Source organism: Crocuta crocuta, unplaced genomic scaffold (assembly GCF_008692635.1).
Source record: "Crocuta crocuta isolate KB4526 unplaced genomic scaffold, BGI_CrCroc_1.0 scaffold70, whole genome shotgun sequence".
In the NCBI taxonomy this organism is placed as follows: Eukaryota; Metazoa; Chordata; class Mammalia; order Carnivora; family Hyaenidae; genus Crocuta; species Crocuta crocuta.
Window position 1 is genome coordinate 10659745 of NW_027528417.1, and position 27128 is coordinate 10686872.

Here is a 27128-nt window from a genome sequence, read left to right on the forward strand (position 1 = left end):
CTTCTGTTTTATGGAGCAGTTTCACTTTGCTCCATGGCAGGTTACTGGTGGCTATGACAGAGGCAAGCCAGAATACTTGGGGCCTTTAATAAAGGATGTGAATCATTTTGGTACTTCAACAGGACCGAGTTTTATAATGGTTTCAGTTAAGAGTTAGATACTTTAAATGTGGTGCAATCATCTCTGCTGGACTTACTTTGGGAACAAAAGATATTTGAATCCCAATCTGATTTTCCAGATGAAAATAGGACCTGAATGCTGATGTTTAAGTTATCCTTTAAGAACAATTGCCCTTTAAATGCATTTGGAATAAGTGAGGAGGAGATGGACATGGTGCTTCAAATAAAACCTCATACATTACATGAATAATGATAATTATTCATGTAATAATTGTGGTGCCACACTTCACAGGTGAGATCAATTAAATGGGCAAATGGGCTGCCAGGGAAATGACCTTCAAACCCACCTTTCATTTATCCAAGGTTATAACTATGATTTGTTCACAATCATCATTTTTTGTTTTACCTTTGATATTATTTCTTCTTTATGACTCACACTAAGCAGCTGCTTAGTTATACAACATTATCACCAAAATATGGTCAGTTTTTTTGGAGGGCAGGTGAGTATTTATACTTCACCTAATTAACTAAAAAAAAAAGAATTTACTAAGCAGTAAGAATGATGTAGGCAGATTATAATAAGCTTTTACATAATTATAGAATGTATCTTTAGAAACATTCCAATTGCTGGAGGTTTTAAAGCTTGGAATTCTAAGAGACTTGTTAAAATTCATGTGTATTAATATTTCTGGTATTCAGTTAACAGATTTATTTCATTGATTTGTGTTACTGTCCGATTTATTCTCTTGCCATATATGTGACAGGGAGCTTTATTAAAATCAAGGCAAAGCATTTGCCAAGATGAACAAAACCATTCTTTACTCTTTCAGGCATATTATTCTAATCCAATGGAGGTTTGTTTAACTTAGGAAAGGAAAAAATAATGCCATATCCAGGGAAGCAAAATAAAAGATGAGATTGAAAAGCCATACTTTATAACAAAATTTCAAAGAACATTAAACTTAAAATTGACACTGACAGAAATATCATAGAAAACACTTGAAGGTTATTGTGGCAATTTTAATATATGTGAGAAATACTCACGGGCACCCTGCAGTAGCACATATTTGTATATTACACATGAGCCCATTTGTTTAACCACATCTGTTAAGTATCTACAATATAGAATTTTGAGTTTGTCTCTGAGTTTACAGAATTTCTAAATATTTGGAAGTATCTAACTTTGGTGCGCTAGCATTAAAAGGTCTGTTAAAGGAATATCCAACAGAAAAATAATGATAACCACCTCTGGAACTTAAGTGTTCTATCTGCCACATTGAAAAAATAAAAAGAAACTAGTGAAATCCATTTTAACAACATTTTATTTTTCCATCAATCTATACAAAATATTACTCTTTCAATATCTAATCAGTATAAAAATATTGAGATACTTCATATTCTGTTTTTATCTTACGTATTTTAAATCCACTATGTATTTTACACACTTAGCCTTTCCCAGTCTAGGCAAGTCACATTTCAAGTGCTCAAAGCCACATGTTGCCAGGAGCTATTGCAATGGGCAACCTGTCTCTATGATCATTGCCTTTTTCTTAGCTTCCCCAGAGTCTGTCCACATTCTTTGGTTTGTGACAGCATCCCTCCAACCTCTGTTTCCATCTCCTTCTCTGACTGATTTTCTCATGCCTCACTCTTACAAACCTTTGTGATTACATTGGACCCACCTCCAATAACCCAGGATGATCTCATATCAGAGTACTTAATCACATCTGCAAATTCTCCTTTTCCCTATCACAGACCATATTCACAGGACCATATTCATAGATAACAATATGGACATATTTAGGGAAGGCAGTCTACCTACTTCAATACCTAATCTGTGCCAGGCAAATTAATAAGCGTAGAAAATTCTCAGGAGCTATACATAATATTAGTCCTAGCTCAAAGACTTAGAGCTTGAACAACAAAGGGAAATCAAAGGCATCAGAATTGGCAAAGAAGAAGTCAAACTTTCACTCTTCGCAGATGACATGATACTCTACNTTCAAAGACTTAGAGCTTGAATTTAAATAGTGACACTGATAATGAATGTAGTCCTTTGCCATAGATGTATATAAAATAGTAGTAAGACGATCTTTCACTTTGCAAAATGCAGTAACCCATTAAAAAGCTTTTACTAATTAGCAATGGCCGAATGTGTCAATTCACAAATCTTGATCATTCTGTACAGTTCTGCTTATTGGTAGCTGTTTGTGTGTCTGGTCTCACTCTTTGTCCACATCTAGTTCCTCTGAGTCTAATCTCTCTCTTGTTCTCTCAACTGCCTCTTCACCAGACCTCATTTGATTCTCCAAATATACCCACAGAGCCTTTGCCTATGGTTTCTTTCTGCCTGGGATGCTCTATACCTTCATTTTTAGCTGATACAAGTTTTAATAAATAAACGTTTAAGTGTTTATTTATTTATCTATTTGCTTATTTATTTTGAGAGAAAGAAAGAGTGTGTGCATGCATGTGTGGTCAGGGGGAGGGGCAGAGAGAAAGGAGGGAGAGAATCTCAAGCAGGCTCTGTGTGTCAGCACAGAGCCCCAAGCAGAGCTCAATTTCACAAACCATAAGATCATGACCTGATCATGATCATGAGCTGAAATCAAGAGTAGGATGCTTAAACGACTGAGCTACCTGGCATGCTAAGAAATTAAAAAAAATTTTTTAATGTTTATTTATTTTTGAGAGAGAGAGAGAGAGGAGTCGGGAGAGGCAGAGAGAGAGGGAGACAATCTGAAGCAGGCTCCAGGCTCTGAGATGTCAGTACAGAGCCTGATATGGGACTTGAGCTCATGAACTGCGAGATCATGACTTGAGCAAAAGTCAGATACTTAACTGACCGAGCCACCTTGGCACACTAAGAAATTTTTTAAAACCATGGACACACACCAAATGTCTCACTCCTTGTCTTTCCTTTTTTTTTTTTTTTGTTTTGCTGTTGCAGTAATCATTAGCCTGAATTTATCATTCGTGTGTGTGTGTGTGTGTGTGTGAAAGAAGTATGAGGCACAGGCCTCTGGCTACAAAATCTTAAGAGATATTTTCCTCACTCCAAGCCCAGTTATAGGCAGGTGACTTTTCCTAGTTTACTATTCCACAAATTGTTCAGCCAGGTATGAATCCAGACATTATGCAAGGATCTCAGTTGCAGTTCCTCATTTTGTGTGTGGCCTGCAGCATCCTCAGCTCCCCACGCACGGCCCTGAGGACACAGGCCCCGGGGCTTTCACACCACAGCCTCCCTTGGGCAGTGCAACTTCAGCTCATTAGCTGACCGCTTTGCTATTAGATGCCCCTGCCTGCTCCATCATGTGGGGCTTCCCGTTCTTTCTTGCAAACTCAGCTATACATACAAAAGGACGTTGGCTAAAATTTACAAAGCACTCGCCTAGATTTTTGTGGATCATTTCTCGTTTTTTGCTCCACATTCCTAGAAGCAGAAATCCTCTGTACTCACATATTTTCATTTATGTTATGAGGCTTCACTCTGAAAACTGCATCGTTGTATACATCCTGGAGAAAAAAAATACTCCTCTATATTCTGGGGAATAAAATTGAGTCTATGGCTAAACAACAAAAATAGAAGAAAAAGTAACAAAATAATGTCTGTGCAAAAATTGTATATTTCCTCCTTCCAGGTAAATCTGAGACACGTGCTCTGTCACTGACATTACTCTACATTTTGTGCTCTAGCTGCAGTCATTCAACAAGCAGCTGCCCCTCGTAGGCTGGTGGCTTCCCAGGGCCAAAAATGCGAGAAGGAGAAAAGAGATACTATTTCAACTGCGTTAGGATGGAAAAGGAATTGATGCCAGTGCCTGTGATTTATTACATGCAGAGGAGCCCAAGGGCACACCAGGAGATGGGCACGCTCGGAGCTCCTGCGTTCCCATCTGAAAAACTAGTTGGTGGTGTGTCATATGCTTGCTGCACACTCAGATTGCCCAGGAATTTCCCCTGCTATTTATGTGCAGTAGATACAACTACTAATAAATGTGCCACATGGGACTGAGCTCCATACATACTTTTGCAGCAGTTACACACATCTTTTATTTTGGCTATTTGCTGGTGTGCTGGGAAGGGGGAATAGGGTATTCAGAAATCATTTTTTAAAAGCACAGAATATGACATAGCAGTTAAACAAATCCAATCTTAGAAGGACATCAGGAAAATACATATATACTTTAGTTGCCTATGTGCATGTGTATTTAAATTTACAAATCAGGTTATGTTTTCTGGATTTCATTACTCTTCCTTTTCTCTCCCCACCCCTTACTCTATCTGATGTCATCTTTTTTCCTCTTTGTCATCCTCTTTCTCATCCTCGGGTTAAGAGATGATGGTAGTTGGCCTGGGATGCTAAATATGACTATCTCCTTTGGTGAGAGAGAGCATATGGAATGTGAGAGAAAGTGGGACATCAGAGACAACTTCAAGTGTTTTTGGCCTAAGCAAATGACAGGCTGAGGATGGCTTTACTAAGAATGGGGGCCACTTTTGGGTAGGTGGGTAACAAAGATGGAGAGACGATCAGAAGTCCATTCAGGACTACTAAGTTTGAGACACCAATTAACCAAATGAAGATGTAGAATAGGACATTAAAACATGGAGTTCAGGAATAAGGTCCAAGATGGGGCATCAACTGGAAAGTTTTCACCCTGAGGGTAGTTTGGAAAGCCTTGGGACTAGATAAGATCACCAAGGAATGGGGGGCAGATGTAGAGAGAAAAGGGAAGAAAAGTCTGAGGCCTAAGCCTGGAGTATGTAGCCTGAGTATTTTCAATTCAGAAAAGGTCTCCTCTTTTCTCTTCTCCCTCTCCTGTTCCCTAGCTCTGTATCCCCTCAGCACCTAACCGCTTAGGAAGTAAGGTAGTTCAGTCGCCCAGCAGTGGAGATCTTGAGGATGTGAGGCACAACTCATCAGATATTATGGTGCTACTTAACTATGTCTGTCAATATCTGAGTTATCTGAGTCTTTTTTAATGTTTATTTATTTTTAAAGAGAGAGAGAGAGAGCAAGTGCGAGTGGGGGAGGGGGAGGAGCAAGGGAGAGAAAGGGAATCCCAAGCAGGTTCCACACTGTCAGCACAGAATCTGATGTGGGGCTTGGACTCATGAACTGTGAGATCATGACCTGAGCCAAAATCAAGAGTCAGAGGCTCAACTGATTGAGCCACCCAGATGCCCTGTCAATATCTGACCCTTAAGGTGTGATTTAGATGTGAAAGAGAATTTAAAATTCTAGCCTAATACATTTTCATATAAATATCTATTTTGTCTATTTTTATTTTGATAAACAGTTTGTATAAATTTAAAAAAATTCCTTAAATTCCTTGGTCGCTCCTTACTCAGTAAATTCCTTACTCCTCTGCAACTCCTTCGTCTCAGAACTTCTGCCGCATGTATAGATTGATCCACATAGTGTGAAGACTAGCACTGAAAACAGCATGTGTGCCGTGCAGTGTTTCTGTGGTGCACTGACTGTGACTAGTTATTGTTGGAAATCCAGCCTCTCTTNCTTCTCATCCTCAGGTTAAGAGATGATGGTAGCGGGCCTGGGATGCTAAATATGACTAAATATGACTGGGATGCAGTGTTTCTGTGGTGCACTGACTGTGACTAGTTATTGTTGGAAATCCAGCCTCTCTTAATAAAGTGCGGCTTGAACTGTGGTCAGCGTTCTGGGCTTAGCCAGTGTACCTCTGACAGAGCAGGGCTAAACTCCAAGTTGCCCACCATTTCAAAGGGAAAATCCATGTCCACACTTTGTGTTCTCTGACGTTAAGGGGCACCAGGGTGGCTCAGTTGGTTGGGCGCCCGGCTTCGGCTCAGGTCATGATCTCACGGTTCATGGGTTCATGGGTTCATGGGTTCGAGCCCGCGTCAGGCTCTGTGCTGACTGCCAGCTCAGAGCCTGGAGCCTGCTTCAGAGTCTGTGTCTCCCTCTCTCTCTGCCCCTCCCCTGCTCATGCTGTCTCTCTCTCTCAGAAATAAATAAAAAATGTTAAAAAATTAAAAAAAAAAGAGCCTTCCTCTCTTGATTCAAAAGAGCCTATTGTCTCCACTATAGTGTATGAATTTAGTGACCTCATTTGTCATCAGATGAACAAAACTGGCTTTAAAATGACTGGTAGTAAAAGACAAGTGGTCAAAATAAGCAGGACTTGCAAAAGAGAGGGTCTAGGAGTAAAGGGAAATGGAATTTTAAAGTCCTTCTGGGTACAGACGATAAATTGCCCCACGTATTTTATAAACTGAGAAAACAAACAAATGGGTGCATTTCATTGAGGCCAAAGTGAGGGTCAGACATCAGACTTCTCTTTGTGGTGTGAAACACCTGTCAAAATAATTCAATTCAATTTTCATCTAGTCTGTTCACACGAGTCTTCCTCTCCTTCTACGTTTGAATTGGGAGCAAAGATATCTAAGCTTGCATTTTCTCTCTGTTATTACGTAGCTGTGATGTTGGTGTTTGTCATTCCATCTTTTCAGCCCTTAGATTTCTAATATAAAGAAAAAGGATTGCATACCATGGCTTCAAAGACCCCTTCCAGCTCTAAAATAATTTCATCATATAGCAATAAAATACCTTGCTCATTTATGTAGGGCCCTAACAAAATAAAATACTAATTTTAAAGTAGTTTATCAAATGAGTTAAAGAGAGGTCATTTATTTTACGGCCTAAATCAGTGTTTTTAAAACATTATTGGACATTTGAATCATCTGGAGATTTTATTAAAATGAAGATTCTGATTCAGCAAGTCTGGGGTGGTGGGTGGCCTGAGATTCTGCATTTCTAGCAAGCTCTCAGGAGATGCTGATGCTACAGTTGTAAGGAACCCTGTTTAATTAGCAAGGATCGGAACTGTGGGGGATCCAATGATTATATTATATCTATGTCTCATATTCACACATGAGGTCTCTCTCAGACATATGGACTAAATTGTGATGAATGACTCAGTGTTTACTTGCAAAGATTAAGTTTATATGGCTCCCCTCTACACCCAGCTAACATCAAATCAAACCAAATAAATTTAGAATAATTGTCTGAATATTTTATTTGTGCTCAGAATTAAATAGATTTAATTGTAATTAATTTTTATATAACTTACTGATTTCTTTAACTGACTGGTCCCATGTCAATGGAGTAAAAATATGATGTACTGTCTCAACTTGCCTCCTCCCTCTCCCACAGAAGCACCCCAGGGTGCCAACTTCACTCTTTAGAAAGTGTTCTTAATTATGTGGCTGGGAATAGTCACTGTATGAAATCCCAGTACAGGTGCAATGGGATTTACTTTCAATTTCCATTAAGCTTCCTCCTTCCTCTTTGTCTAATTTATGTCAGATACTGGACCTATGAATCTCATATTAACTTGGACAGCTGGTCCCTGCCTCCAAGCCAAAGAGCTGAAAGATATTTTATTAACCACTGCCCACCCAACACACATATATACATACAGACTTTCCTCAGAAAGAATCAGTAAGAATGCAAAGGGAACATGTTGCTGAGTCAACTGACATATTTCTTCTGGGAGGAGTTTTTATGCTTTCAATTTGTTAAGTGTGCTCCATACTCAAAAAGAAGATCTTTTTTGAACACCAACTATCAACATTACCAAGTCTTTCTCATAATTACCCAAGTAATTCTCACTATATAATTCCTAGACTCAGACTCTTGTTAGTAGGGATCTTCTGAGTCATTGAGTTCATGAGTCAGGTTCTTTTTCTAATGAAGAACTGAGACCTTATGGCAATTTGGGTTCTAGAATAATTTCTTGTTCTTTCTTGTTTTTCTCTTATTGTCTTTACGGTGGAACAGATCCCAGCAATTCTGATGGAGCTAGAAAGGACAACTGGACACTTCTACTGGATGGAGGGTGTGAAGCAAAAAGAACTAGCTAGAGAACTTAGTTGAAATGTAGTTCATTATTTTTTTCTATATCAAGCCCGTCATTCTGGCACTCTGATTCATTAGGTCTAAGTAGGACCTCCAGAAATTAAATTTTAATAGGCATCCTCTGTGATTCTGTTGCAAAAGTACATGGGACCCTACTTTGATAATGGTTCCATTATTCTTAAATATCTTTTCTTTTGAATCATTTCTTATAAAAATCAACATCTGAAAATATGTCTGTTAGAGTAGCAGAGGCTCTGAGTTACATAGACTACTGCTATTAATATCAAACTTCACGTGTAAATTTAACACAAGTCTCTGTTTAGATTATTGCTGAGCACATACTTCTCATTCTTTTAAAAGGTGAGAATGCAGCCTGTATTGGGCACGTGAATTATTGGTGGTAAAGAACTGAGGGGCATGTAAAGAAATTTTTTTTTAAATCCAAGTTATCACCTGAATCCAAAACATATATTTTTAAATATGCTCCACACCCAATGTGGGGCTCAAACTGACTACCCTGAGATCATGGGTCATGTGTTCTACCAACTGAGGCCATCAGGTATCCCCAAAACATATTTTTTACCCTATTTACTTTAGATACTTAAAGTCTATGCTACAGATGTTGTCTAGAAACACACACAACACAACACACACAAACACACACAGATGCATACACATTTACAGAACGTCTATCTATTGAAGAGGGCCCCATCTGCTCTGAACATGAAACATATTTCAAATCATACATCTTGATCTCTCAAGCTTGTTAAAGGATTCTGTCACACTTTCTAGAAGTGACATAACTTTCATTTGCTACTGCTTAAATGCCTCTGGAGACTTTGTTATTATTTTTTTAATTTAGTAAGGACAAAACACAAACCTATTTTAATTGGAACATATACATTCTGCTTGCTTAAAATTCCTGAGGAATGAAATGCTGTCCTGAACACTAGATTTTTTAAGACTATAGACTACTTGAGGATCAACATGCTACATCAACACAAGTTCAAACCTCTTTGATGAAATGTCATGCTGTAGAAAGAAAAACAGTCAACAAACTGTATTTCTAGAATTAACTATAAAAAGTTTATACAAATTTTTGTAATTACCTTTGTATAGTTATTTATAGGAAAATTTAAAATTAATTATAAGAAAAATGTTGTTAAAAGTGTTCTTTTCTAGAGATTCCATTGTGAGTGAAAACTCTGAGTAGGGGAAGCACTGGGAAAGCATAAACTGAATTTTTAGAGCTGAATGGGTCCTTTGAGAGGAGGAGCGAGAAGACCCGGTTTCCAGCACCAGCTAAACTTATGACTTACTGACTGAGGGCAAGTTGTATCTCCTTTCCAGATCTATTTTCTTCTTCTCCAATTTGACTTTTTATGAATGGGAAAGTTCATTTCAATGGTTTCCAGCCTAGGCTGTATAAACTTTCTGGAAATAGAGGTAGTTTCTACATTTGAAAAATACTTATCAAAAACCAAAATAAAACACCAATGACACAGCAGACACACACACACACACACACACACACAATGTACTCAGAATAAGAACACAGAGGAATATCAAAATATAAAAATGATATATTTTTTCATCTTGATAAGAATTCAAGTTACTTAGTAGGACAATATTTAGTAACTTACACAGATTAGAAAATTTATTGATGACATCATGAGAACTTATAGACTAGGAAGGTAGGTCAGTTACTTTCACTGGTGCTACAGATTACAAACAAGGAAGGTATCTTGTTTTGGTGAAAAACTGGGAATCACTAATCTAGATACAGTCCCTTTATTTGATTTAATGCATATATGTATGTATGTATGTGTGTATGTGTGTGTATTTCTGTAACATTTATTTATGATATTCCACATAGTTCAACATCTCAGTTATAATAACAGTCTTCTCATAAATGCCTATACTTTTTCATTGGCAATGAAGTAGATGGTGACAAATGTATAGACTTTTGTAGGGAGCCCATAATTATTCAGAGAACTTGGATACATGGAAAAAAATTAATTTCTGGTGTTAAAAGTAAAAGACATTAGGAGAACGATGTCTACTGATGAGTGACATGTTGGTTAAATACAGAGCCAGAGCCAAAGCTAAGACTCCTGAATCTCAGTCCAGGTGTTTCTACTGAAGAGTACAATTGGTATATTTTGTTGATGAAAAATAAATATATTCATATAATAACTATATTTATTCAGTAATGAATATAGTTCATTTATTTCTTAAATGTGCCTAAAATTTCCTAGAGCACTTGGAGAGAAATGGTATGAAATGCCTGGGTATCATAAACATCAAACTCATAATAATAGGTCTTTTTAAATTTTTTTAAATGTTTATTTTTGAGAGAGAGAGAGAGCAAGCACAAGTTGGGGAGATGTTTATTTATTTTTGAGAGAGAGAGAGAGAGAGAGCAAACACAAGTTGGGGAGGGCAGAGAGGGAGGGAGGCGCAGAATCTGAAGCAGGCTCCAGACCCCGAGCAGTCAGCACAGAGCCCAACGCGGGGCTTGAACTCATGAACCGTGAGATCATGAGCTGAGCTGAAGTCTGACGCTTAACTGAGCCACCCAGGCATCCCATAATAATAAGTCTTCTAATTAGGAAGGAGAATGACATAGCTAGGTGGAATGACAGGACTGTGAGTGCCTCCAACTATATTAGTAAAACTTTATTGCTTAAGCCAAGTAGTTACGACACAAGGTTGCTATCTAGTGTTTTAAAAATACCTTAAGTAATTGCTAAGTAGATTTGTTAAAAGGCATGATATTCTGCAAATCTAAAATTAGTATCAAGTTGATCTGTATAATTCATAGGGCAAGACTTCTTCTGATTACTCTTGGACACACCTGCTCTCCCTTCTCACTATATATTTATATATAGCACACACATAAAAGGTAATTGCATATTGTGCAAAAAGTAATTATGTAAATAAATGCAGTACATTTTTATAAAGTTTTCTCTTATATTTTCATTGGGGATTTATAGTTATTAGAAATACCGTTTTCATCAACCAAATCTAAATTCATCCTACATTTCAAAAGAGTTATGTGCTCCAGAGTATTACGTGGTAAATAGTCTTTCTTCTTAAAGACAAGACGGTGAGGGAAAAAAATGATAATTTTAAGCACAGTGACAAAATTATACACTGATGTATGAAGTGCAAGTGTTCTTATTAAATTTTGAAGAAAAAGAGTGAAAAATAGGAAAATAAATGTAGTTAGTATTCTAAATCCAAGTGATTGTTAAATACAAATTTTTCTTTCCATTCTCATTGTAAGGGGGGGAGGGGCTCATGCAGAACACAAAGAAACTATGGTAACAAATTATTTTACTTCATTGGGGAAAAATTTTGATTTGCATCAAATCAAAGGAGGTTATCTATTTTTTTAGGAATCACGGATAATGCTACCGACTAACATTTGTGCCAAACTTATTTTGTGGCTATTTTAAGAATTTTAAGTAATTTTTTTCATTGAAAATTCTTTTTATTTCAAGGAAAAGAACAATGCCTTCAATTATGCTAAATGTTAAATGAGAAGCAATGTAAAAGTCTTATTATTTATAGACTTTCAAAGACAATTTAGATGGTTATTAAATATAACACTCAGTCTACTCTTTTAACAGCCATCCGTTTCCTGCTGGAATCCATCTGGGAATGAGAAAACTCTAGGTTCTGAAGCAGCTTATTCTATCACTGGGCAGTAGCATTTTTCCTTATACTGAGCTGAGGTATGCCTCCTTGTCATTTGCTCTGGGGCATGTGATTCTGGCTTTTGAGAACTCACCAAAACAATCTAATCCCCTTTGTCATGAAGACTTTCCTTTTGCATTAACAAAATATCATTCGTTTCTTCTGATACTTACATTCAATCAAGTTTTGGCTGAAATCGTCTGCTGAAATCATCTTGAAGATGCTACAGTATCTATGTGTGCAAAGCAACATTTATAACTGGAGAATTAGATCTATGCCCAGACATATGAATTATAGAATGGTTTTGCCCTACTGGGACAAATGCTTGACAAATACAGAGATAAATACTAGAAAGGTAAATAAATAGACCAACATAGGATACAAGACTCTAACCTTTTTTTTTCCTGGTGCAATGCTCTGGTTCAGCCTCTACGTGAAGAAACATTTTAGATCTTACTCTCCACTACTCTAAACAGACAATACGTAAGTCCCCTCTCTATATGTAACCCTAGATCAGATACTGGTGAGTTCATGTGAGGCCTAAAGGCACTCAAGTTCATACAAGACAACATCACTATCAACAACAACAAAAACACCTGCAAGATGCTTCCAAACTACGATTTTCTCAAAATTTCTATTTGAATATATTCTAGGATATTAAGAATATCACAAAAAATCTTTTTAGACTATCTTTAGATAGTTGTAGGCACACGTGCAGTTGTAAGAAATAATCTAGAGAAATCCTGTACTCTCTTCACCCCATTTCCCCCAGTAGTAATGTTTTGTATAACCGCAGTACAACACTACAACCAGAAAATCTGCATTGATACAATCAATTCATCTTAGTCAGATAACACCAGCTTTACTTGCGCTCATGTGTGTTTGTGTCACCACAGTCAGGACACAGAACATTTCCATTACAAGGATGTTTCATGGCTACTTTTTAATAGCTACCCCCAGCTCCTTTCTTCCTCTCCCTAACTGTGGCCACTAATATTTTATTCTCCTTTGTCTTTATTAGAATGCTATCTAAATGGAATCATACAGAAGGTGCCATTTTGAGATTGGCTATTTTCATTTAGCATGAAGACCCACCCAAGTTGTTGGATGTAAAAATAATCTGTTCCCTTTTCATTGAGTAGTATTTCATAGCATGGGTGTACCACAGCTTGTCTAAACACTCATCCATTGAAAGATATGTGTGTTGTTCATTTTTTTGGCTATAATGAATAAAGCTGCTTGCCTACTTCTGTACAGGTTTTTGTGTGAATATGAAATTCATTTCTTTGGGATAAGTAATCAAGAGTTAAATTGCTAGGTTACACGTGCAAGTTTAGTTTTTTTGAAGAAGGCATCAAAATGTTTCCCAGAGTCTCCTGTCAGCGTATAGATGTGACACTGCTTGCAAAACTGTCTTCATTCCCAAGGAACCCAACGCAAGGGCACTTAACTGTTAGTTTTGTTTGTTATTGGCCTAACATTCCAACAATCTCACAACAGGAATTACACTACATTTCTAAGGTTTTTCTCTCATTATCTTCTTGTGATGGATAGTTTGTTGTGCTGCCAAGATACACCTGCCAGGACCAAGGCTTTCATTCCACCAGCTGCTGAAACTGTTGCCTGCTAACATTCCAAAGGGCAAGCCTCTCTAAGGATTGCTCAGGATCAAAGAGACTGTTTCACCCAAAACTACACTGTACCCTTCCAGGGAGGCCATGTCCCAAACTGGTTGCTGTGAAAGTACAAAGAACTAGCCCTCCAGTCTCAATCTGGAACATTTCTGAAGGGCCCTTCCAGCTTCAGTTCTAGAGCTTCTCATGGGATCAGCTGAGGCCTGTGTTGTGACTGCATCTCCATTCAACTCCACCCTCTGCCTACCCTTGCCTTTTCACTTCTGGGGTTGATATTTAGTGAGCACCCCTAAAAAGAATTCTGCATGTCAAACTGTCTCCTCTTACTAAGGAATACAACCCAAAGCAGTTGGCACCAGGAAGCAGATGTGGAATTTGGGAGTTGAATCCTTACCTGGTGGAGTGGTGGAGGACTGATGGCCTTGGCATGCGGCAGCAGTGAGATCATCCAAAGTTCCTCTGATGAAGAAATGGGAAAGAATACCAATGAAAGAGAATGCTCTCCTGGTTCAGCACAGCAGCAGATTGAGCAATACAGGGAAAGTAATCAGCAAAGGACTATGGAATTGGATGAACATTGCCAGTTCTTATGGATGCATTGGAAAAAGACAGTGGAGGGCCTAGTATAATTAATCACCAATTGAAGGTGAAGTTAGAAATCAGAAGCTGTCCTTGATAGCTTATAAATTTATCTAATCAGGGTAGAAGAATATAATTTTTAAAATGCTTTCTTAATCTTTATTTATTTTTGACAGACAGAGTGTCAGCAGGGGAGGAACAGAAAGAAAGGGAGACACAGAATCTGAAGCAGGCTCCAGGATCTGAGTTGTTAGCACAGAGCTCGACTCGGGCTTTGAACTCATGCAACCCTGAGATCATGACCTGAGCCAAAGTTGGACTGTCAACTGACAGAAACACAGGTGCCCCAGGGTAGAGGAGTATAGTTTAACAAGTATGTTAGAAGTTTGGGAAAGTGCGTGAATGACAAATGGTGGTACATAAACCCTGTAGAGATTGAGATTTCTGCCAGACTAGAGAAGTTAATGTGTTCAGAGGCTTAGGACAGTTGTTGACAAACTTTTTCTGCAAAGAGTCAGATAGTAAATATTTTAAGCTTTACAGGCCAGTCTCTATCACAACTACTCAATTTTGCCACTGTAGCATGAAAGCAGTCATTGATAATTCATAAATGAATGGGGGGGTGGCTATATAAAAATGAAACTTTGTTCATAAAGACAGGCAGCAAGAAGGATTTGGCCTATGACCTGTAGTTTGTCAATTCCTGGAGAGGAGGGCATAATGGAACAGGCCATAAATAATAAGTAAAGGACAAATTAATCTATCTTGCAAAATCTATTACAAGGAAGGAAGCACAATCTTTTATAGGCCCCTTTGGATTCTGGAGATAAGGAATTTCATACCTGGGACTATTGTTTTCGCCCATTTGCCTGGTGACACGGAAAGCTGTCAGTTTTGAGTGGGGTCCAGAACAGGAAAGGGTTCTGTAGCAGTTTCAGGCTATAGTATAAGCTCTTCCAGTAACATAAGAGATATCTAGAGTAAAAAGAAGATGCGATATGGACTTTAGAAAAAACCCCAACAGGAAAATCAAAACTAGCACAGCTATGTAGCGGTGGAGCTGAGGTTTGAGTCTAGGTTTGCCTGGCTTGTGAGAATAGACACTCTTTCTTAAATCCCCTAAAGCACATAGTAGAGTCTTGCACAGAATAGAAATCAAATAAAAAATATACTCAAGTGTGCCAGTTGTTTATGTGGTCTGATCAATTAGAAAGTATTTGTTAAGAACTATACCTGCTCTGTACACATTGCTATAAATAACTTCTTCTTGAATACATTGAAACAAACAGGTGTTGAGTTTTATTTATTTTTTATCCCTACTAAATTTGGAAATACAGAGCTTCAGGTTTATTTATTTTTTATAATCATTTTAATGTTTTCTTTATTTCTGAGAGAGAGAGAGAGAGAGATAGCTTGAGAAGGGGAGGGTCAGAGAGAGAGGGAGACACAGAATCCGAAGCAGGCTCCAGGCCCCGAGCTAGCTGCCACACAGAGCCTGATGTGGGGCTCGAACCCACAAACCGGGAGATCATGACCTGAGCCGAAGATCTACGCCCAACCAACTGAATCACCCAGGCGCCCCAGAGAGTTTCAGGTTTAAAAGGTTTCCAGATTATAAGAAGAAGCTCCATTAGGGGTCATGGGTAATTTTAGATTTGGTAATTTTAATAAGAATTTTCTTTTTCCAGGATCCCTCACAGTTGTATGGATGCCTAACATACCCCTCGATACCAAGGGAAGAACTCTTTCTTTCTCTTTCTCTCTTTAATTCTCTCTCTCTCTTCCTTTCTTTCTTCCTTTCTCTCTTTCTTTCTTCCCTTCCTGATTAACAGAAGTATGCAATGTTTTAGTCTGGTTTGCAAAAGAAAAAAATCTTAAGGCTTTGATACCAAATAAAATCAAATTTGTGGGAAGGCTTATATACTTCTGGAAGGTGTTAAATGCTCCATAAGAGAAGCAAACGTGGGTGGCCAAGTGACATACCAAAGTTACCCGCACTGATCTTGAACCTGGACTTGGAGAGACACAAGATCCAATGGTGGCCAGATTGCTGCTCATGTTCCTATTGGGTAAGGAGCATCTTGGCTCTCCGTGAGGTGGGATTTGCATCACAGAGAAGTCACAGAACCAGAAGACTAAGGCTGAAGGGGCAAAATGCAAACTGATAATACAAACATAAAAACATAAAGAGCTTTTAAGGGACCAGATATGCCTATGGGTAGTAGAAGACAATGTAATTACATCCAGTGGCTACATAACACAGGGGCTTTAATCTTTGGCCTCAGGCTCCTGAACGGAAAATGATCAGGCAGCCAACATCTGTTGAGAGCTTATTTTGTGCTAGGCACTGAGGAAAGTATTTTGTAATTATTTTGCTTATTCTTCACAAGAACCCTTTAATATCAGTAATTTTATTATATTATACATGAGAAAATTGAACCTTAAAAGAGATAAAAACTTAAGATTCCAAATTTGTCCTAAGATTCCAACTATGTTTTATGTGCTGGTTAAGGAAATTTAAAATGAAGGGAAGAGTGTTCTCCTCTTCAGGCCAGTTGATTCATCCCATCTCTTTGTTACTAACAAGACGGTAAATCATAGGTCATAAGCAAATGACAAAATAGCCCCAATTCTCCTTCCTAGCCCAGATTTGAAATGCTGTCTCCTATGGTTCTAATAAAATTTGACAATGTCTTGAATAGTTGATATTGGACTAAAACTTTCACTGCCTGTATTTTCTCTTGCTGTTAGAAATGACACAAAAATGAGAAACTTGCTCATGTACATTCAAAGACAGTGCATTCTATGAAGATACTGAAACTTATTAGGAGTGACTGATCAGTCCTCATTTCCAGTGATCTGCAGAGCTGTCAATCCAGTGTGGACCAAGGTGGCCCCTAGTTATTGCGCCACAAGTTTCTGCACAAAGTGGATGTCTGTAAGATTTTTAATGTTTTTAACTAAAAAAAAATAACAGTGGTAACATCGTAAGTATTTTGAATGAATGAATGAAGTATGGAAGGTGTAAAAGGGAGAGGAAGGGCAAGTGAGAGCTAGGAACTAAACACATTTACTGGGCCACGTGAAACTGAAGGTAGAAAAATGGAGAAGCCAATCTTAACCCAGAGAGTACTTGAGCTGAGCATTCAGTGTGCATGGCCTACTCAACAGGCCTAGGTAACACTGTGGGCTTCCTATAGGAATAAGTGAGTAATAAAACCCTTTGAATGGGTCATTGAGTGTTTCAAGTTCCAAACATGTAACAAGCAAGAAGTCCTGCCATTAAGTGGCATGGCACCAAAAAACAGGCCAAACCTGAAGATTACTTCAGAAGTAACATATAGAGTAAAAAGTAACCTTTCAACAGTAAGTATAGATGAGTTATCAGAATATTTTAATGATTTGGATTAAATAAATATTAGCTTAAGCCATACATTTAGTATTGTGCCAGGTGTAAGACTGCACATGCACACATGTGTACACACACAAACACACACTCAAACACACACATACACACACACACACACACACACACACACACACACACACACACCAGCAAGGTGAGGTGAGGTGCTTCATCCTCATATTCCATAGGGATCACTGAGACTTTTTCTACATGAATGCCAGTCAGTTAGAACAAGTTGAGATAATGGTTTTCCATTCAATTATACTTTTGCTGATTTTCTGCTTGATAGATCTATCAGTGACTGGTAGAGGTGTGTTGAAGTCTCCAACTATAATAGTGGATTTGTCTATTTCTCCTGGTATTCAAGTATGTTCTCATTGCACATTAGTTTTTGTCTCATATATTGTGAAGCCCTATTGTTAGGTCCATATGTGTTAAGAGTTGCTTTGTCTTCTTTGAGAATTGATACCTTTATCATTACACAGTACTACTTTATATCCCTGATAATGTTTCTTGCTCTGAAGTGATCTTTATTTAAAATAAATACAGCTTTCCCAGCTTTCTTTCAATCAATGTTAGCATGATATATTTTTCTTTATCCCCTTACTTTTTAAAAAAAATTTTTAATGTTTTATTTATTTCTGAGAGAGAGAGAGAGAGAGACAGCATGAGCAGGGTAGGGTCAGAGAGAGAGGGAGACACAGAATCTGAAGCAGGCTCCAGGCTCTGAGCTGTCAGCACAGAGCCCGACGTGGGGCTCTAACCCACAACCCATGTGATCATGACCTGAGCCGAAGTCGGACACTTAACCGACTGAGCCACCCAGGAGCTCCGGAAGTGCAGACTCTAAAACTTCACAGCTCGATACTTGGCAGAGCGCTAGTGGGAAGAACAAACCCCCAGGAGCAGACAACGAGGTTTGAAAGGTCCTCAGGCCACACAGGTAGAGGATATTTGGTAGAGGCTGTGCGGTCTTCCCATAAGCAAAGGTCCCAGCAGACCCCGGAAAACAGCCACATTTGCTGGTGTTGGAACAAAAACGTTAAGGTGAAGTCAGGGCAAATTTGATTTTATTTGGTATCAAAGCCTTAAGATTTTTCTTTTGCAAACCAGACTAAAACACTGCATAATACTTTTGTTAATTAGGAAGGAAAAAAAGAAAAAAGAAAAGAAAAAGTTCTTCCCTAGGATCAAGGAACGTTAGGCATCCATAGATTTGTGAGGGACTCTGGAAAAAGAAATCCATGGTTTCAATGACTTTGTCGCCAGGTAGGCAGATCTTGGCCATGTCCTTCTATATATGTCCTTTTCTCCAGATTTTGAGGTGTTGCCCTTGACTTCAATTCTCTGATACAACAAAGAAAGATACAAATACAGTAGATTTTTGAACAACATGGACTTGAACTGTGTGAGTCTACTTATATACAGATTATTTTTCCATAAATACAGCACAGTACTACAAATGTATTTTCTCTCCCTTATAATTTTCTTAATAACATTCTCTTTTCTCTAGCTTGCTTTATTATGAGAATATAGTATATAATACATTTAACATACAAAATATGTGTTAATAGACTATGTTATTTGTAAGACTTTCAGTCAACAGTAGGCTCTTAGTTCTTAAGTTTTGAAGAGTCAAATAACATATGCAGATTTTTGATTGTGCAGGGGCATTGGTGTACCTAAACGCGCGTCCCCTCCCCCCTTTCTTTAAGGGTCAATTATAATTGAGTCTTAGTTTGCTCAAGCTTTTTCTTTTGTTATATTATGGAGAAAGAACTTCTAAACTCTTTAAATTTCAGATCTAAAACCAGGAGTCCAGGTGTTTTTCTCTATTGCTGAAGTCAAGGCCTAACTTTACACTCTAGCCATGTGGTGGTAGCTATGATATCTGGCAATATATGCAAGAAGCACAGAGGTAGGAGAATTATTTTCAAAGCAAAGGTCTATGAACCACCACTGTGATCTATGAATCTATGGATAAGTTACATAACATCTTTAAGCTTTAGTTTTCTTATCTATAAATTCACTCTTTTTTCCTAGATTATTTGTTGACTTAGGTAAATCTTATGAGGAGATCAACTCACTCTGGTTTAAAAAAAAACCCACAAATGTCTAAAATGTCCAAAATAATATTATCAGATATTTATTTATTCAATGTAGGAAGTGAAGTTCTGTGATCATTTTAACCTCCAGATATTTAAAAAAGTCATTTTTATCCATATGTGGCAGAGAATACTGGGCTCTGGAGTCCTAGTCGGTTAATAAGATCGTGATGTGAAGAACATTTTTAAATTGAGGCTTGCATGAAACATTCAATCGCACAACTTCCAATTCTTAAACATTTTGAATATTACACAAAATAAAAATATACGACTTAGAAAAGTAATTAATTTCTACTTCTAAAATATTCTATATTAATAATTAATACAACATGTATAGTAAAAAAGTTTTCTCTAGATATTACACGTCATGTCAAAGTTAATTATTGTAATTTAACTATGGAATACTTTTAATCACTTAATTACTCTTTTCTGTCTACCTATCCATCTGTTTTTCTATCTATAAAAGAGGAGGAGAAAACTAAAAAAAATTCTTTACTGGTGCTCTGTTCTCTCCTTCTTAAAAGTTTCATATCATGCCACCAGCACTGATTCTAAATACTTTAGAGAAACTTGGATGATACTGAAACCTTTTATAAGACTATTTATAACATATCAAGCTAAATACCTTTTTTATTAGTGAGCGAGAGAGAGAGACAGAGAGAGAGAGGAAGAACAAGCATGAGTGAGAGACAGGGGCAGAGGAAGAGAGAAAGAATCTTTTTTTTTTTTTTTTTAATGTTTTATTTTTTTCTAGGAGACAGAGAGAGAGACAGCGTGAGCAGGGGAGGGCCAGAGAGAGAGGGAGTCACAGACCGAAACAGGCTCCAGGCTCTGAGCTGGCAGTCAGCACAGAGCCCGACGCGGGGCTCGAACCCACGAACCGCGAGATCATGACCTAAGTGAAAGTCGGACGCTTAACCGACTAAGCCACCCCGGCGCCCCATAAGAGAGAAAGAATCTTAAGCAGCCCCATGCTTAGCACAGAGCCCGACATGGGCTCGATCCCATGACCCTGGGATCATAAGGTGAGCTGAAATCACGAATTGGACGCTCAATTAATTGAGCCATCACCCCAAACTAAATACTTTTTATCTTCATAACTAAAAGCCACACGACTCACACTGAATTTAGTCACTGTCACTGAGAGCAAGTGATTTGCCAGACATTAATAATACAAAAGAAAATAAGATCTTATTCCTAATTGAAAGGAGAATAGACCTAACAGAGGAGAAAGAAATAAATTAATGGTGTATTTCTCGTATGTTATATTTCAGATGTATAAAGAAAGTACTGTGTTTGGAGATGATTTAGGCAGAGAATTGAAGTGAGGTCAGGGACCTCTCCTAAGGGGTAAAATGTGTCTTAAAAAGCTATTATAGTTTTATAGATTAGGGAATAGGTTGTTAACTTCAGGTACCATCAATACAACTAGCGTTGGCTGGTTTGAAATTTGATAATTGAAAGAATAGTTGGGTAGTGGAAAAGTAAGGTTGGAAAGATAGTTAGGGACCAAATAATAAAAAGTCTTATATGCTATGTAGTTAATATTCTGTCACATCATAGCATTGTCATATGCTTAACTCAAGAGTGAAGGAAAATGGCAGATATGGCTTACTATATTTCTTTTGATCAATTTCCTTTATGAGATTAATTTTTCTTATAAAATCAGTGGGCTGTGGCCTTATTTAATTTTTAAGAAGTTCACCGTTTTTTCTAACAGAGGTGTAATTGAACAATAAGAAAAATAATTTCTTTGCCTCACGGTGTTTTAGAACTGGAAGGAACTACAAAAGAGGTTATGGATTGTCCTTCCCCTGAGAAATTCGAGACTAAGAGTATCTTCTCCTGTTAGAAAGGCTTTGAGGAAAGCTGACTGGAGATAGGTTAATGAACACGGTTAGTGGAATGACCTTACTGGGTCCTCCAACTAAACATTTCAGTGATTCTGTGATTTTTAGAGAGTTGCAAACAAGCTTTGCAAGTTTATGATAAAATTTGCAAAGCAGCTTATGGTTTGCAAGGATTAGTGGGGCTCTGTGAGTCCATGGATTAGCCTTTATGTTTTAATGTGCCTGCCCTCACAGACAGAAATGACACTGCTCCTTCAGCTTCAATAGGCTATGCACTGTCAGTTATATTTCTAGTTCTGGCAATACTGAATTCTTTATTATTCAGCCAGGCCTATCGTGGTCCAGGTCATACATAGTGTTGCTAGCTGGCAAATATAGAAAAAGGTGAAGTCAATTGACCTTATAGGAGATGATTAAAAATAAGTTCATAAAGGCATAGAATCTTTGAATGGGAAATTGCCTGAAGGTCACTTAGTTAAAGCTCCAGTTAGACTCAGGAATCTGCTCCAGGTCTCATCTGATCTAACTTTAGGAGGATGAGATAGTACAGAGAGTCTTCACTGGGAATTCCTTAAGACAATCTGTGTGCTTGCTCAAACACATAGCGGTGTTATTTCTAGTCAACTTTTGGAACAAATGTCTTAGCTCTCCTAAAGAAGAAAACTAGCAGGCAAAAGGAAGAAATACTAAGAAGAAGAAAGGTAACTATAACAACAACAACAACATTATGCAGACTTAATTACTAGCCCTCAAGGACACTAATATCCAAGAGGGTGATATATTTAGCAGAGACACAGATATTCAAGGGATTAAAATTGGTACCAGAATCACTCAGGTTTGTCCATGGATGCCCATGTTGACGTTCAACACAGTAAGGACACTGATTCCTACTTCAGGTCCACCACCATCTTCAAAGACATGAAGGAGAGGAAAGGAGACCTGCCATCCATACTTTTAAGAGGTCTGCATGTCTGTGAAGCAGAGGTATTAATCCCTATGTACACTGGAGCCCCAAACTCCCTCACATCTAACTACTCATGTATATCATGAAGCTGTGGGTCAGAAGAGTAACCATTTATAAAACATGCTTGAGTTATTATGAGAGGCTGTTGCTTCCCAGGGAAGTGCTGTTTGGTAATTAACCCTAATAGAAATATACTTGGTGATAGCAGTCTCTTCCCATTCTTGTTAAAAATGGCTCACAAACCTTCACAGGAATCTGTAATGATATATGTAACTTGTTGATAGGAATGCATTATTAATCAGGTTCTTCTCTGGTTCACTTACTTCTTATCTGAAGAGGGTACAGGGGCCTAGGATCTAAAGATCCTTTGATATCAGACAAATGAAAATTGTACACATTCTAATTGGATATTATTTTGACACATACTTTTATTTCCTCTGCTGCTTAATTACAAATTGCATCCCTAGTGTTGTATAGCACTAAAGTTGACAAATCATAGAGATTCTTGAAGGCTTACAACACCCTCCATTCTCTAGCCTTTCTCAAACACACTGGATCTCATGTTTAGCCAATTCATAAATAGATGCCTGAAGAGTTTTGCATTCTGGATTTCGGAAGGATCTGGTTTTCTTACATATGTAAGTGAATGTTTGATAATATAGTGCATCTTCATACTTGCAGCAATCAAAATTTAAAAAATATTGTCTATATTGTTTTGAGATTGGGACAATATTCATCTGTTTCCATTTTGTTTTTACTTGTGTTTCATTTGGATGGCTGAAATGCCCGTTTTGTCCTGTATTCTCCCACTAAATGACCAGGAGATCATCAGTTGAATTTTAATAGGAAAAGAAATTAATTAGGCATTGTGCCAAGTGCAGAACATTTGCGACATAACAGTGGTATTCATGAGGTTTTTTGTGCTATACATGGGTTCTAGCACTGGTAATAAGAAAAGTTGTAAAGTCTTCTCATACTATACATAATTAACACATACTAATCAAGGGAAAAAGGACACAAATGGGCTAATCTGACAGAAAGGGGCATGGATCCTTGGTGAGAAAGATCAGAAATTGTTATAGATCCCTTGCCTTTTCCCCAGCTGCCACATCTTAGATGGAAAGGCTGTGAGTAATAGAAGAATTTCCAAATGCCATAGTATTAGAGCTTGATTCAAGGGATTCTTTAAAAAATGAGAAAAATTAGAATCAGGGGAAATTTGTAATTTAATTTGGAAAATGGTTGAGATGCATATACACTTTTTATCAAACAATTCATTGCTACCTTTGAAGTGAAAAATCTGCACCAATAGTTTAAGACAGTTTTATGGTGGAATTTGCCTGATAAAGTTACTTTTTTCCCCCCTAAATAACCTTTTCTATGACACTACTTGGTTATAAATTATTTTGACCTCTACAGAACACACTTCAGCCTGCAGCGTAGTGTTTGGGGGATCTGTATGGAAGACGGTGTCAAGGTAATTGCAGAAGGAGGAAGCTCCATTGCCAGCAGCTGATTCATTAATCTCCAGACAGATTCATGGTTCGCGAATCAATCGCCAAGAACTCAGGACCACTTGGCTGGGAATAAGAGTGGCTGTAATAGGTTCAATGACAGGCATCTGTTACGTCTCTCAGAGAGCAGTATCATTCAGGGTTCAGTGTTTTCATCCTCCATGTATTTCCAGACTTGAAGGAAAATGTTAACTTGGGTTGAATTGGAGGAATATTTAACAGTAATCATGACCTTGTCATTTCCTATCAATATTGCTGATATAAACAGTGCTATTTCACCACACTGGTAATGATATTCTAATAGATAAATTGTGATGTGCCTATAAGACTACTTTCCTAACCAAATCTGTTATATATTAGTCAGAATTAGTAGTATATCGGCTGGATTGTTTGACTGTAAGAAATAGAAACCTACTGTAGTTAACTTAGACTATAAGCAATTTATTAGTAACATGGTGGACAGCCTTTAAAGAATGAAAGAAAATATAAATACTCAATACTCAAAAGAAAAAACAGAGTAGTCCTTTGGAATAGCTGATTGACCCAGCTTTGTCATTTCACAACTTCCCCATCATGGAGGGAATACACTTGTTGATTTTGACTCCGAGATCACTTGCAATATGGTAGAAGTAGTTTCCTAAATGAAAACTAAGGTGCTTCTATCAAAAGAAAGAGGAATATATGCTGGAAATAAAAAATAACACATGTCCACTATTTAAACCTGTAACTGCAATTCTTAATTAGCTTCTTTCTGTGAAGAAAATTTGACATTTACCTTCATTTTTTAATGATCAATTTAATTTAATCTTTTAAAATTTAAATCCAAGTTAGTTAACTTATAGTGTAATAATGGTTTCAGGAATAGAATTCAGTGATTCATCACTTCCATATAACACCCAGTGTTCACTCCAACAAATTCTCTCTTTGATGCCCATCATTCATTTAGACCACTTCCCATGTAACGCTCCTCAAGCAACCCTCAGCTTGTTCTCTGTATTTGAGTCTCTTATGATTGGCCTCCTTCTCTGTTTTTATCCTATTTTTCCTTCACTTCTCCTGTGTTTGTTGTGTTTCTTAAATTCCACATAAGATTGAAATCATATGATATTTGTCCTTTTCTAACTGACTTATTTCATGCTTAGCATAATACACTCTAGTTCTATCCATGTTGTTGCAAACAGCAAGATTTCGTTCTTTTTGATGGCTGAGTAATATTCCATTGTGTGTGTGATTGTGTGTGTGTGTGTGACACATTTTTATTCATTCATCAGTCAGTGGGCATTTGGGCTCTTTCCATATTTGGCTATTGTTGATAGTGCAGCTAAAAACATTGGAGTATTGGAGTGCATGTACCTCTTTGAATTATTTTTGCATCCTTTGGATAAATACCTAGAGGTGTAATTGCAGGGTAATAGGAGAATTTTATTTTCAAATTTTTTTGAGAAAACCTCCATAATGTTTTCCAGAGTGGCTGCACCAGTTTGCATTCCCACCAATAGTGCAAAAGTGTTTCCTTCTCTGCATTCTTGCCAACATCTGTTGTTTCCTTGTGTTGTTAATTTTAGCCATTATGACAGATGTAAGGTGATACCTACTTATGGTTTTGATTTGTATTTTGATGATGATGAGTGATATTAAATATCTCTTCATGTGTCTGTCAGCCATCTGGATGTCTTTGGAAAAGTGTCTGTTCATCTACTGGCCATTTCTTCACTGGATTATTTGTTTTTTTGGGTGTTGAGTTTGATAAGTTCTTCATATATTTTGGATACTAACACTTCATCTGATACGTCATTGGCAAATATCTTCTCCCATTCTGTCAGTTGCATTTTAGTTTTGTTGATTGTTTCCTTCACTACAGATGCTTTTTTATCTAGATGAGGTCCCAATAATTCATTTTTGTTTTTGTTTCCCTTGCCTCCATAGACATATCTAGTAAGAAGTTTCTGTGGCTGAGATATAAGAGGTTTCCTCCTATTTTCCCCTCTAGGATTTTGATGGTTTTCTGTCTTACATTTAGATCCTTCATCCATTTTGAATTTATTTTTGTATATGGTGTAAGAAAGTGGTCCCGGTTCATTCTGCATGTCGCTGTCCAGTTTTCCCAATGTGATTTGCTGAAGAGACTGTCTGTTTTCCATTGGATATACTTTTCTGCTTTGCTGAAGGTTAGTTGGCCATACATTTGTGGGTCCATTTTTGGGTCCTCTATTCTATTCTGTTGATCTATGTGCCTGTTTTTGTGCTAGTACCACACTGTCTTGATGACTGAAGCTTTGTAATACAGCTTGAAATCCAGAATTGTGGTGCCTCCAGGTCTGGTTTTCTTTTTCAACACTACTTTGGCTATTCAGGGTCTTTTCTGGTTACACACGACATTTTATTATTGTTTATTCTAGCTCTGTGAAGAATGTTGGTGTTATTTTGACAAGGAATGCACTGAATATGTATATTGGCTTGGGTGGTATTGACATTTTAACAATATTTGTTCTTCTAATCCATGAGCATGGAATCTTTCTGCATTTCTTTATGTCTTCAATTTCTTTCACAAGCTTTCTATAGTTTTCAGTGTACATATTTTTAACCTCTTTGTTTAGGTTTATTTCTAGGCATCTTATGGCTTTTAGAGCAGGAAATGGGATCAGTATTTTGATGTATCTTTCTGCTGCTTCATTATTGGTGTATAGAAATGCTACCAATTTCTGTATGTTGATTTCATATCCTGTGATGTTGCTGAATTCATGTATCAATTCTAGCAGTTTTTTGGTGGAATCATCTTGGTTTTCCACATTGAGTATCATGTATTATGCAAACAGTGAAAGTTTGACTTCTTCCATGCCAATTTGTATGTCTTGTATTTCTTTTTGTTGTCTGATTGCTGAGGCTAAGACTTCCAGTACTGTGTTGAAGAATAGTGATGAGAGTGAACATCCCTGTCATAGTCCTGACCTTAGGAGGAAAGATTTCAGCTTTTCCCCACTGAGGATTATATTTCTTGAGAGTTTTAATCAAGAAATGATGCCACATTTTGTTAAATGCTTTTTCTGCATATTTTGAGGGGAATCATATGGTTCTTATCTTTTTTTAATGTGATGTGTTACATTGATTTATTTGTGGATATTGAACCAGCCTTGCAGTCCATGAATAAATCCTGTTTGATTGTGGTGAGTAATTCTTTTAATTTATTGTTGGATTTTATTTGCTAGTATCTTGTTGAGAATATTTTCATGTTCATCAAAGAAATTGGATTGCAATTCTCCTTTTTCATGGGGTTTTTGTCTGGTTTTGCAATCAAGGTAATGGTGGCATCATAGAAGGAATGTGGAAGTTTTCCCTCCATTCCTACTTT

At 37.5% G+C, this 27128-nt stretch overlaps 1 long non-coding RNA gene across 1 annotated transcript in view; it reads right to left on the reverse strand.

Annotated features, from left to right (window-relative positions):
- Positions 1–13755: 13755 nt before the first annotated feature.
- LOC144223592 (uncharacterized) overlaps positions 13756–27128 on the reverse strand; it is a 462828-nt gene continuing 449455 nt past the window's right edge. The window contains exons 7-8 of the long non-coding RNA XR_013332762.1: positions 14783–14915; positions 13756–13820 (exon numbers count right to left, since the gene is read on the reverse strand). This is a non-coding gene — a long non-coding RNA (uncharacterized LOC144223592). The remainder of the gene's footprint in view (positions 13821–14782; positions 14916–27128) is intronic.